Below are 12,107 nucleotides of genomic sequence, written 5' to 3'. Positions count from 1 at the left end.
ATTTTCTATGTCTGCAGTTCTGACAGCAGTACTTATACATTTCACAACTGTAGAGTATAAAGCTAATGTTGTTGGGGTCAGTAGCTCCACTGTAACTGCAATTAGATCAATAATGCTTCCACAGTACCAGTATCTTTTATTTGAGTGCAATCTATGGCAAGATTCAATTCTCTAGAGGAAGCAATATGCTCAGAAGTGGAGAAAAGGCTGAGGTAGTTTGTTTTTCATTTGGTTTGCTGTTTTTTTCTATTATCCACTACGCCTTTTTCTAGTGATTGATAGTACAGAAAATTGAATTTCCCTTTAGAGTCATTGAACTATAGAATCATCAAGTTTGGAGAAGACTTTCAAGATCACCAACTCCAACCATCAAACTGACCTACTGAGTCTCATCACTAAACCATGTCCCTTAGAGCCATATCCATGTATCACATAAATTCATCCAGGGCTTGGGACTCCTACCATTGCCCTAGGCAGCTCATTCCAATGCTTGATTGCTCTAAATGAAGAAATTTTTCCTAATGTCCAATCTAAACCTCACCTGGCACAACTTAAGACTATTTCCTCACTTTCCTTGCTTCTTATCTCTTGCCACTTGAGAAAGGAGGATGATACCTCCTTGTTACAACTTCCTTTCAGGTATCTGTAATGAGTGATGGGGTTTCCTCTTGGTCTCCTCCTTCTCAATACTTTTCACTGTAGTGAAAAGGCAGATCACTCTAGTGACCACTATGATATTCTGGTATCGTCATGAATGTTCTATAATGCCCAAGAGCCCTGGTCTGCAGGGAAGACTTTTGAGGAAGGCTATTTGCTGCACACTCTTAATCGTTCCCATCAATGAGGTTTGTAGGTCAGCATCTCTGAAAACCCAGAGCCTAAGTTTAGGCTGAGGAGCCTGAATGTACTGCTGCACTCAGAAGAACCTTGACATTTTTTAACATACAAAGAAAACTGGTTCTTGGCCTGAAAGGGCATGGGAGAAGAAAAGCGATGAACCAAGAAAAAAGGAGTGGAGGACAATGGTGACAAGCAAGGCTAGGTATTGCTAATGCTTCTTATGTACATTAGTTAGTGTGTGAGACAGTGGCTGCTTGTGAAAGAGAAGTATCAGGGCTAAAAGTTCTCTCCTTCTTCCTAACCCTCAACATCACCCCATGTCTAGGTTTCAGTCGCTTAGCTTGTGCTGAGTACAGTGGTGCTTCAGAGGTTACCTTATCAGCAGCTGAACCACCTGGTCTGACACAGCTATTTCTATACCATACTGTAGTTATTCTTGCACAATGAATTCTGTGCAAAATATTCCATTAGAAAACCAAGTTTTGAAAACATTGAATAAAGGTATTGCATTGGGCACTAATATTCATCTGTCAAATAAACTGAGCTTCCTAAGCACCTAAAGAAAATGCAGACAAAAGGTAAAACTGAGGTACTGAAACTTTAGATATGTGCTATTTTAATTAATAATTATATATTATAATACTATATTTTTAAATTTTAAAAATGTAACAAAATATGGAGATAATATTTCCATGCCAACTTTGGTTCCATCTCCCATGTGCAGTAAATGTGTATGTATGTTTGCATAAAAGAGGATCATTCATTACCATGGTTGTGGTCAGAGTGACTTAGGACTTGCTGATTAGCAACCTGATAATCAGACCAGAAATCTCATCTTTGAAAGTGGTTTATTTCTATTAGTTCTCTAGCCAAGTGTGGCAATGTAGAGGTGATGCTGAATTGCTGTCCAGTCTGAGAAGTACTCATGCTAAGACAATATGTCTGAACAATCCATATCTTCATAAATCTGATCACTTTTCAAATTTAGCTGCTCTCCATGACAGACACCCTGCAGTCATGTATCCCATAAGTTAGTAAGTTGAAATTGGCATTCTTTTTCCTTTATTCTTCAGACGAACTCACTTGTATAAAACACTTCATTATATGTACACAACGCTTTGATGGACACTTAATAATGTAAAGTTGATTTCAACCATGATGGATTTTTTAGAAGGGTTGAGCATCATTTGCCTATCTGTCAGGGACTGCAAAGGATGCAGTCGTCTGGTGACACAGCTGAATTGTCTCCAGTCCTCCCAAATCATCTTAATGAATGGCATTTCCAGCACACGGTGTTATGCAATGGTCCATCCTTTAATTTCTTCGTCTGCATCTCCCACATCTCCCATAATTAAGTTTCTCCAAAAGGTGCACATCAGTCATGAGGAAATGCCTCTCAGAAATGCAGGTCTTAGCAATCCAAAGGGAATGACGACTGGTGTTCAGCTCCTAGCCCATAGCAAGGGAGTTGGAGCTCAAGTGTCTTAAGGTTCCTTCCAAGCTAGGCCATTCTATGTTCAGTAATTCTATGATTTTATGACCAGGAAGAGGGAGGTGTTTATGGCTGGTGCAAGAAGAGACCAGCAACTGTACGGCATTCAAGCTACTTTGTTCAGGCAGAATGAATAAGGGAAAGTGATGTGAAAAAAGCACATACTATGTTCTTGTGAAATACGCCTAGATGGTAAAGGCATTAAAGGATACTGTTCATTTTTATTGCTGTCATGAGATTCGGTGAATGACACATTCATGGTAGTAATCTTTACAAGTATTATGTAAAGTATTCCTTCAAAATATAGCTTTTTTTTCTTTCTCTCTTTTTTCTTTTCTTTTGCCATGGTTGCCCTGAAACTATTTTCAGTGACAGAATTCTTAAGGGTACTGGTTCAGAAAGAGGATTAATACTTCAGAGAACAAACTGAGGGTGTCTCATTTTTCTTATACAAATAAACACACATCTCTGAATCCTTTGAATATGAGCATATTCTTGCTGAGCTGTTGTATAAAATCGGTGCAAAAACCATATATAGATAAAATAAGCATAATATAAGCATAATGTTTGAATAAATATATTCCCAGCAGACTTAGAAAGTAATATGAAGATTTTCAGACTTTCAAAATCTCAAAGCTATAAACCTAAAGACAGAGGAAATAAGAACCCACTGTATTTAGCAGCTAGGCATATGCAAAGGAGATATAAGCATTAACTCACCAAGAATTCATCTAAAGAGAATTGAGAGATATTTGGAAGGAAACTTCATAAAAATTCTATTCTGTTGTCATTTGAGGCATTAAATGTTAGAACAATTAGATTTAGGAGAGCCTTTAAACAATTGCTCTCTTTTAAATTTAGGAAAGCTGGACCTACTGAGATAGAGCAATTATTTCTATTTAAATTGATATATTTTTTTCCTGTGAGTCATGAAGTCAAATTTTAATGCTTAGCATCCTGCTAAATTTAAACAACACAAAGATTTCCTGCCAATGTATTTCTGAATTTGAGTATCTTATTTATTTAGACAAAGCACTAAAGCTAAAATGGATATTTATGCCCTTGAAAGCACCCAAAAATACAGCACAGTTATAGTCCCTAATAGTGCTTCATAGTAATTATATTTCTTTTGTCTGTAGTAACATTTGATTTATTTTCTTATAAAGAATGCTTCAAAATTTAGTGTTAAAAAAGGTAAGATGTATTTGAAATGGTTCTCATGACAAATCACATTGCAATTAGTCCTCTCTGAGATATCCAGTGAATGTATCTGTGTTCATATGAGTAAGACAGCCTTTGGGTCATGGGAGGTAACATCAGATTTCTTTTATTATTTCCAGCTAGCTGAAACCAGTTGTAATTTAAAGATGAGCTCTCACAAGTGCTGTTGAACTAAGGGATTGCTGAATATGATTTATAGAAAGAGTTAAAAGGAACAGAGAAAATACACAAAAGGGGAGTGTGAAACACTTCAAAGCCAGCTTCACTGGAGATGAAATTCTCCAGGAAGGTGGAAGACACTGAAAACAACACCTTTAGTTTCACAGATAGTGAATGCCAACAAAAGGCAGCTTCTTTTCTTACAATACCTGTTTTGAAATACTTGGTACGTTTGATAGTTTTCACTGCCTCAGGCAAAAAGACTATAAAACTGAAGTAAAGAAGATTGAGGGATGGTTTATATCCCATAAGCTTGCAATATCAACTGTAATCTTAATCAGAGATATAAAAGATTGAAGAAACTCTGTAAGTGAAGAGCCACTTAGCTGGAGGATTTTCTGAGATGATAGACCATGTCCAAACACGTACATTGAGATGCCTGTGTAATCTGCCGTGCAGCCTGCACTGCTGATCTTTCATGTGTGCCACGGACACATAATGACTGTGTATTTTGTATTGTAATCAGTATTTGTTTTCTCACAGTCATTCAGCTACAGCTCTTCCAAGAGCACACCAAATCTTCCTGTATCAAAAAGTAGTGGAGAAGGGATTATCCCAAGAAAGCTCATGTGAGTGAGAGGGTAAACAAAACCCCTGAGAATGTTGAGTCCTATAAAGAAAAAAGGTAAGGATTTGAGTAGTCACAGAATCACCAAATCACCAAAGCTGTAAAAGACCTCCAAGATCATCCAGTCCAAACATCCGCCTACCACCAATATCTCTCCACTAAACCATGTCCCTTAGTAAAACAACTAAATATTCCTAGAACACCTCCAGGGGTGGTGTGTCCATGGACAGCCCACCCCAGTGTCTCAGTGCTTTAGTGCTCTTTCAGAGAATATATTTTTTGTAATGTCCAACCTGAATCTCCTCTGGTGCAACTTGAGGCCATTCCCTCTCATCCTATTGATACTCAGCAAGAGAAGAGGCTGAACTCCATCTCTCCTCACCACAACCTCCTTTCAGGGAGCTGTAGAGAGTGACAAGGTCCCCCCTAAGCCCCCTCCAGACTAAACAATTTCAGTTCCCTCAGCTGCTCCCCATAAGACTTGTGCTCCAGACCCCTCACAGCTTTGTTGCCCTTCTCTGGACGTACCAGTGCCTCAGTGTCTTTCTTGTAGTGAGCCCCATAACTGAACACAGCACTGCCCTTGAGGGGCAGCCTCACCAGAGCTGAGACGAGAGATCAGTTTTCTTTTCCTGCTGGCAACACTATTTCTGATACAAACCAGAATGCCATCAGCCTTCTTGGCCACCTGGGCATACCAGTGGCCCAAGTTTAGCTGAGTGTTGACCAACACATCCTGGTTTATTTCTACCATGTACTCTTTCAGCCACTCTGCCCCAGGCCTGTAACATTGCCTGGTGTTGTGGCCAAAGTGCAAGACCTGACACTTGGTCTTGTTGAACTTCATCTCACTGGGCTCAGCCCAGCAATTCAGCCTATGCAATAAAAGAAGGAATCAAGTCCAGGCTTACAATAATAGTTGAATACCTATATCCTAATTAAGAAGCCACAAGTGCAAGAGAAGAGAGCTAAGTATACAGCACAAACTCCCACTGTAGAAAAAAGAACATGTGGAATTCCAGAAACATTTGTTAATGGAAGCCAAACCACTTGGTGCCACAAATGATAAGATATGAAAAGGAATCATGTTGCAGAAGTCGGCGAGAGTAAATAGCATATTTTGTACAGAAGAATCCTCATAGGAGTAATGAGCAGAAGTTCATCAGGAAATAAATATAGTACTGAATTGAATGTAAAGGGGATATGTACAAAGATGGACATGGTTCCCAGAAACAGATGTTTTCATTTCTTGGTTTCGACACTAGGTAGTGAATTTAATAATGACAGTAAAAGAGTTAAGTGCTTCACATACCTCATTAAAGAAGGAAGAACTTGTGACAGAAGAGAAAGAGAACAAGTAGAGGCACCACCTGCACTTGACAGCACAGCCACATTAGTGTGCAAAAGCTGAACAGGGAAAGAGGTCTCTAAAGTTCAAAATTTACTGAGGAGATCCCACATTAAGGGAATATTGAACTAATTTGATGTAATGAATACCACGGATCATACGATCACAGAATAGCTTCAGTTGGAAGAGACCTTAAAGCCCATCCAGTTCCAAACCCCGTTGTAAACAGGGCTGCTACCCACCATATCAGGCTGGCTAGGGTTCTGAGCATCTCCACAGCTTCTCTGGGCAGCCCATGCCAGTGCCTCATCACTCCAACTTGGTATATCCTATTTTTCTATGATTCTATACATGGGGTGTGCTGAACAGTGGAAATGTTTCAGCAAAAAGCACATTGCTGATAACCTCTCAAGCAGTAGGACCTAGAAAGGCTAGTGGGCTGTGACCAGATGCTCTTTGGAAAAAGGATGAAATGCTCTGCCAAAGCTGAATGAACTGCTGTTATTAGCTTATTATTATTATTTATTTATTATTATTATTAGCTTTTGGGGAGCATTAGTAGGTCATAACACATACTTTTTGACACCAGCATCCTCATCACACTCAGTTTTCTTTGAAAGGAGAGTAATATAGAGAAATTAATGCTTTAATCTTACTAAAAGTTTGGAAAGCTGAAAGAATTAGAGGATCTTTGTGATTTTGATAATTGAAATATGAGTCCTTATTCTGCTCTGCAAAGGCTGGAAATGGCTTCTCCATTACAGATGATAAAAACTGAATATCAGCTTCCTGTAATATGTAAGGAGATTTTAAATTGTCAGTGCAAATATCTCATGAATATAAGCTAGTACAAGCTAATATTAACTACATATCAATTTTCAGAATGGCTTGGAAAGCCGCTTTTGCTCAGATAAGTAACTTCATTTGGTTAAAATACGGTATTCGTGAACTGCTTGTAAACCTGTAGGAACTTCTGTTTTTGGACCAACTGTCTCATGCAGTTGACAATATCTTAGTAGAAAAAATTGTCCTGAGTCTAAATTTTGTTCCAATTAAACATGTTATAGTATCCAGTCTGATCTCAGATGAGACATAAATAAAGTTTGCCAGAGCAGATTCAAGGTAAGGTTTTGGAAAGTGACTGCAGTTGGCAGTGGCATGTACTTAACCCTTATTACCAAGTTGGGTAAGAAATCTTAGAGCTGAAAGGAATTGGAAAGTTCATCTCCAAAATGTGACAGAAAAAATTATACTGAAATGAAGGTTAGTTAGAGTGAACAACTTGTGAGATAAGATGAAAAATAATTTGTACTGGCTTCAGCTGGAGAGCAGTATTGCTAATCTAAAACCTTGCAGGATATGTCAGAAATACAGCCTACATTATGCAAAAGAGACTCATATGTGTTGTTCAGGAAAGAAATAAAAAGGAGAGGGGGGGCGAAACGTGGGGGGAAATAAAAAGCTGTGTATTTGTGTTTGTCTATTAGTCTTACTTTATTAGGATGTGCTCCTGTGAAAGAGGACCTCATACATACCAAATCCATTTTTGTTGTATGTAGTAAAACTGGACGACTAATAAGCTGAGAACTGGATACTGTTTAATGAGCCTGAGCTTAAGTCGTGTTCACTAAATGTTGAATCTAAATGGCTGATGAAAAGAATGTTAAAAAATAAAAATAAAAATAAAAAACAACGACCAAAAACTCTACTGAGAAACTGATCAGTCTGTGATATATATTCAGAACTTTCAAGTATCTCCACTGAAGTGAGGATGTCATCACTGATATCTGATGAACAGGAATCTGAAAAAAACTTGCATTTCTAGAAACTGCTCTTAAAGTCATAATAGACTAATAAATAGTGGAAAAAAAGATAGCAAAGTAAATGACACCGGTAGAAGTCTTGTGTACTTTTACCCTTACCTCAGATAATGATACTGTGTACCTCTGATAGTGGAGAGTGACTGGATCTACACTGCTGTCCAGAAAGTCAGTTTTCACTGTCTGGCTCATGTCCACACCACTTAAGTCTGGTCCCTTCTAGATTAGTTTTTGGCCTGGCAGAAATCATCTTGATTGATCCAAAACAGAGTCAGACTTCCAATAACGGTTAGCACTGAGGGCAGTGAGGGTTCGGCTTGAACATGTTGCTCAGCTTCCTTTTTTCAGTATTATAGCCTTTACAGGGAATAGCTGAAATATTATATAGCTAGCAAGTTGAACTAACCAAAACCACAAGCAGCTTAATTGGGAAGAAACCAAAACATGCAGTTTGATATCAGCAGTATGGATATTTAAGGTGAGAACTTTTGGACTGAAGCAACTGCTTTAGAGATTTCCAAACTAGTTATACTCTTCTAGTAAGATTACTTATTTGATTGACCAAAAGTCCATGAGTTCATATAGCTGCACCATTTAATTTTTGGGGTGGAAGTGAAAGACATGACTGGAGGAATACCAGTTTAATGGATGAGTTACCCAAGTAAGAGTAAGCTCTTTTTGCCTTGCAGTAAGTGCAGTCAAGTGATGGGGAAGGTCTCTTTGAAGACCCCTGAACACCAGATGGTCACTGAATACCACATAAGCATCAGTCACCTGCATTAATTTTATCCATTTCATGAATGGGAATTCAATCATAGGATTGAAGAGTGGTGTTTTTGTGATAGTTATTTCAAAATTTGTTTCTACAGAGAAAATTAAGTGGAAAAAGAAATGCTTACAGCATGACAGCTAACAGACATGATTTTCCAGAGTAGCCTTGAAAAGTAATAGGCTGGCAACAAAACAAGTTTACTCTCTGTTCTCCACATGAAGATGTGACATCCCAGGTCATGCCTGTTACAGATCTTTCACTTGGTTCCTCACCTTTTTCTTCTTTCACTTCTATTCCCATTTCCTCCAGCTCATCTGGAATAGCCCTCAGGACATGCTGATAATACTATCTAACCAGAATCCCTCGTAAATCTATGCATGCAGATGTGAGCATTAAAGCACAGGTCTGCACTGAGCTCCAGTATTCCTTGGACCCAGCACCACTCTTCTCCATGGTTTCTCACAAAGTGTTTGTTTCTACAAAAACAATTAGCTTCACTGAAGATAAGAAACAAGTTTTTTTCTGGGCTTCCATCCCATTGCAGATTTTGTCTTTCTCTCAACTCCACTCATTATTTTGCAGTCTTCCTTGTCAGTGCTTCTGTGCAAAGCCATATGGCTTTATAAGTTCCAATTTTATTGCATGTCACAAATATTTGTGTCAGTCAAATATAATGATATGCGGTAAAAAATGCAGCTTTAACTTAGTCATAGCAGCCACTTTACAAAGCCATTTTCTAGTGGCTTAGGAGATAAAGCCAGAAGTGTTTTAAACACAGAGAGAAAAGCAGCTGCCTGTTTTCATGGGGCTTTGGAACTTCACTTTTGCTTCCAACCAACAGGGCATAAGGCATAGAGACAGTTAGATCCAAACTGCAGGAATCCTACATGTCGCACGCTGTCCCCATTCCCACATCCAGATAAAGAATGAGAAATGAAGGCAATTCGTAACATGGCTATTATGTAAAACATATGCACAAATTGAGGCATTGTATACACTAGTGTAATTATCCACTGCTGACAATGACTATGCTGGTGCTGAATGTGATTAACCTGCAAGCACAGCCAAGAACTATTCTTGTTTCAGAAAGGCCATGTTAAACCTGCTTGCTTGTAAAACTGTGCTCAGTGCTGTTTTAATTGCGCCCATTGCTGACACCCGTTGTCAATAACAAGCATTATCTGCTGCTGTAGACAAGGGGAAAAAGTAAGGATGTTGCAGTGAGCCAAAGCTTAAAGTCCTCTCTTAGCTCATATTCTTAGGATTTAATCTACTGGGAAAACTTTATGTCTCTGGCTATTTATTATTACATACATAATGTTCTTGGAAACCACTCCACATTTAACAGCAGTTAAACCCATCTGCTGGTCTTGAATTTTCATTTCATTCACAAGCCTGCCTGCTTTAAAAGTATTTTTGGATTCATCACCAATGTGCTATCAAGCTTTTATTATTTTGCTACAAGTTGGTAAGACTCAAATTTTAAAAGGAAGTTGTAGACTCCTGTGTATTTTTAAGATTTACTTGAAATTTCCCTTCATTATCTGACATGATTGAAATTTGTAGTTTAAACATAGTTATTTGCCACAGAAGTCTATCACCCTATGCTAATGATGATTTTAGTGTGACTTGTAATTGCACCTGCATAAATTCTGTAGAATTCATCTAACAGTCACACTGTTGGCATAAGGAACATTTGAACTAAACGATGTTGGTTCAATCAGCCTGTTGAAGATACTGTAAGTGCAACAGTTTTTCATTGCTTTATTTAGACACAGTGACACAATTTTCTCTATGTACCTCTTCCTGCATTAGTGTTTCACCACTTCTTCTTGGCATAGCAGTACTTCAGTGCCCTCTGTGTAAGATTAGCAGGAGCTTCCTTGTTCCTTCGAACTTACTTATGACCTTCACTTTCTTAAGATATATATATATATCTTATATATATAAGATATAATATATATATATATCATATACACATACATACATACATATATATATATATATATATATATATATATATATATATATAGTTTGTTTGTTTGTTTGTTTTTCAGAAAGAAATTATTTTTCAGTTTTTCTTGAGTAGCTGATTTGGTGATACTGTCTGATGTTGCATGAAGGTACTTTTGTAGGACCAAGGGACATCCAAGTACTGCATATGTGCAATTCCTTTTCTATGGCAAGAAATGAATTCTACCTTAATCCACAGATTAAGACAATTTTCCAGGCAGTCCTCTAATATAGATATATATAAACCCTTCTAAAAAATGGAATAGTTGGACATTCAATCCAATTTGTCCTCAGGTCTTGTTTAGAACTTTGATTTTAAGGTGAATTATCCAGCCTTTCTTCAGAGAAGAGGTGCTCTAGCCCCTTGAAGAAATCCTTATGAAGTAGCAGCTGGAGACAAAGTGATAACTTCATACATCTAATGCCAACAGAAAAGTGATATTTGTGAGACTCCTGCTCACCTTTAGAGTTGTCAGATTTGTAATATACACTATGAAGCCTATAAATGTTTCTATTTATAAATGCTCCTTCGCTTCCTTTTATTCAAGAGTGTATTTTACAAAGGGGATCGCATTTCTACACCATAGTTGTTCTCAGTGCAATTTGTACAATATGGACTTGAAAACATATATATATATATACACATCATATGTATTTAATTAGCACATAGTAATGAGAAATATGCCTCTTCCTTTTGACTGGCTATTATTCCACTAGTTCCCAAATAATCTTGCTGAAATTACCAGGAAACCTGAAGTTCTGATTGGTGATAGCTAAGGAATCATAGTCTGAAGGGCTGGAAAGACTTTGTTTCGGTGTTTCAGCATCATAGTACTTAGAGGCTTTTTTCACTGCAGTCACTTTAGGGTGGTTTCTTGAGATTCTGGCCTCAGTGGAAGCAACTGATCACTATCCCCATGTAATATCCTGTCTCTTCTAGGCTGTGAATTCTAAGTATCACATTATTGTTTTTCTTCTTATGTAGGTCTCCCCCATTTTTATCCAGTGCCTATCTTAAAACACACCATCCCCCAAATGATACAGTTCTGCTGTTCTCTCTCACAGCTCAATAGTTATAATTCATGTTCCTATGCACAACGTTTTGAAAGAAAGCTGTTTTGCAGCAGAACCTCTTTCTTGACTCCTTTTAAGTGAATGATGTCCATATAAATGTTCCTTTCTTAGTGTTCTTGCATTTGATATTTCCTGCCCAGAGCAGTTCGTAGCACCCCACGAGCATTTCTTCTGCATTTATGAAACTGTACATTACATTGTGTAGTAAGAAAAGTTACTCCAGATTTCATCATGTCAAAATACCCCGTCCAAAAGAATTTGATTGAATATTCAGACTTAAATCCATCCTGACCATGGTACGAATGCATCAAAGATGATCCAGTGCCTTTTAGCTTTGAACCATTCTGAGAATGGAGTTTCCCATGCCTGAAAGGACTCTGCTCTTAGCTCACATCCTACTACCTGAAATTTGACAGCATGACTACAAACCTCAGCTCTTAATAATACTGTTTTATGACACTAATAATGATTAAAACTGGGGCAAGAAGTCTATTTTCTCAGATTATATTTAACAATAAAATGTTGTACACCCATTGTTGTATTTTTTAATTGGTAGCCATCCTCTATACTGACAGTGTCTCAAGACTTCCCTGAATGTCTTGTTTAAATAGTACTTGAAAGTAAAATGTCCTAATATTACAGGAGAGAATGAAAAAAAAATGTGCTTTTTTTCCTTTTGCATTTAAAAAGTTATAATTTTTAATAATATATATATAAAATCCTTAAAGTAATATGCTACA

General features: G+C 37.6%; 1 protein-coding gene across 28 annotated transcripts in view; it reads left to right on the top strand.

Moving 5' to 3' along the window:
* The window catches only part of DLG2 (discs large MAGUK scaffold protein 2), a 981,657-nt gene that overhangs the window by 377,248 nt on the left and 592,302 nt on the right, over nt 1-12,107 (top strand). The gene's annotated exons all lie outside the window — the stretch shown is intronic.

The sequence above is a fragment of the Excalfactoria chinensis genome, chromosome 1 (assembly GCF_039878825.1).
Source record: "Excalfactoria chinensis isolate bCotChi1 chromosome 1, bCotChi1.hap2, whole genome shotgun sequence".
In the NCBI taxonomy this organism is placed as follows: Eukaryota; Metazoa; Chordata; class Aves; order Galliformes; family Phasianidae; genus Excalfactoria; species Excalfactoria chinensis.
The sequence above is the reverse complement of the archived record's forward strand: the minus strand, read 5'-3'. Positions and strand labels throughout refer to the sequence as shown.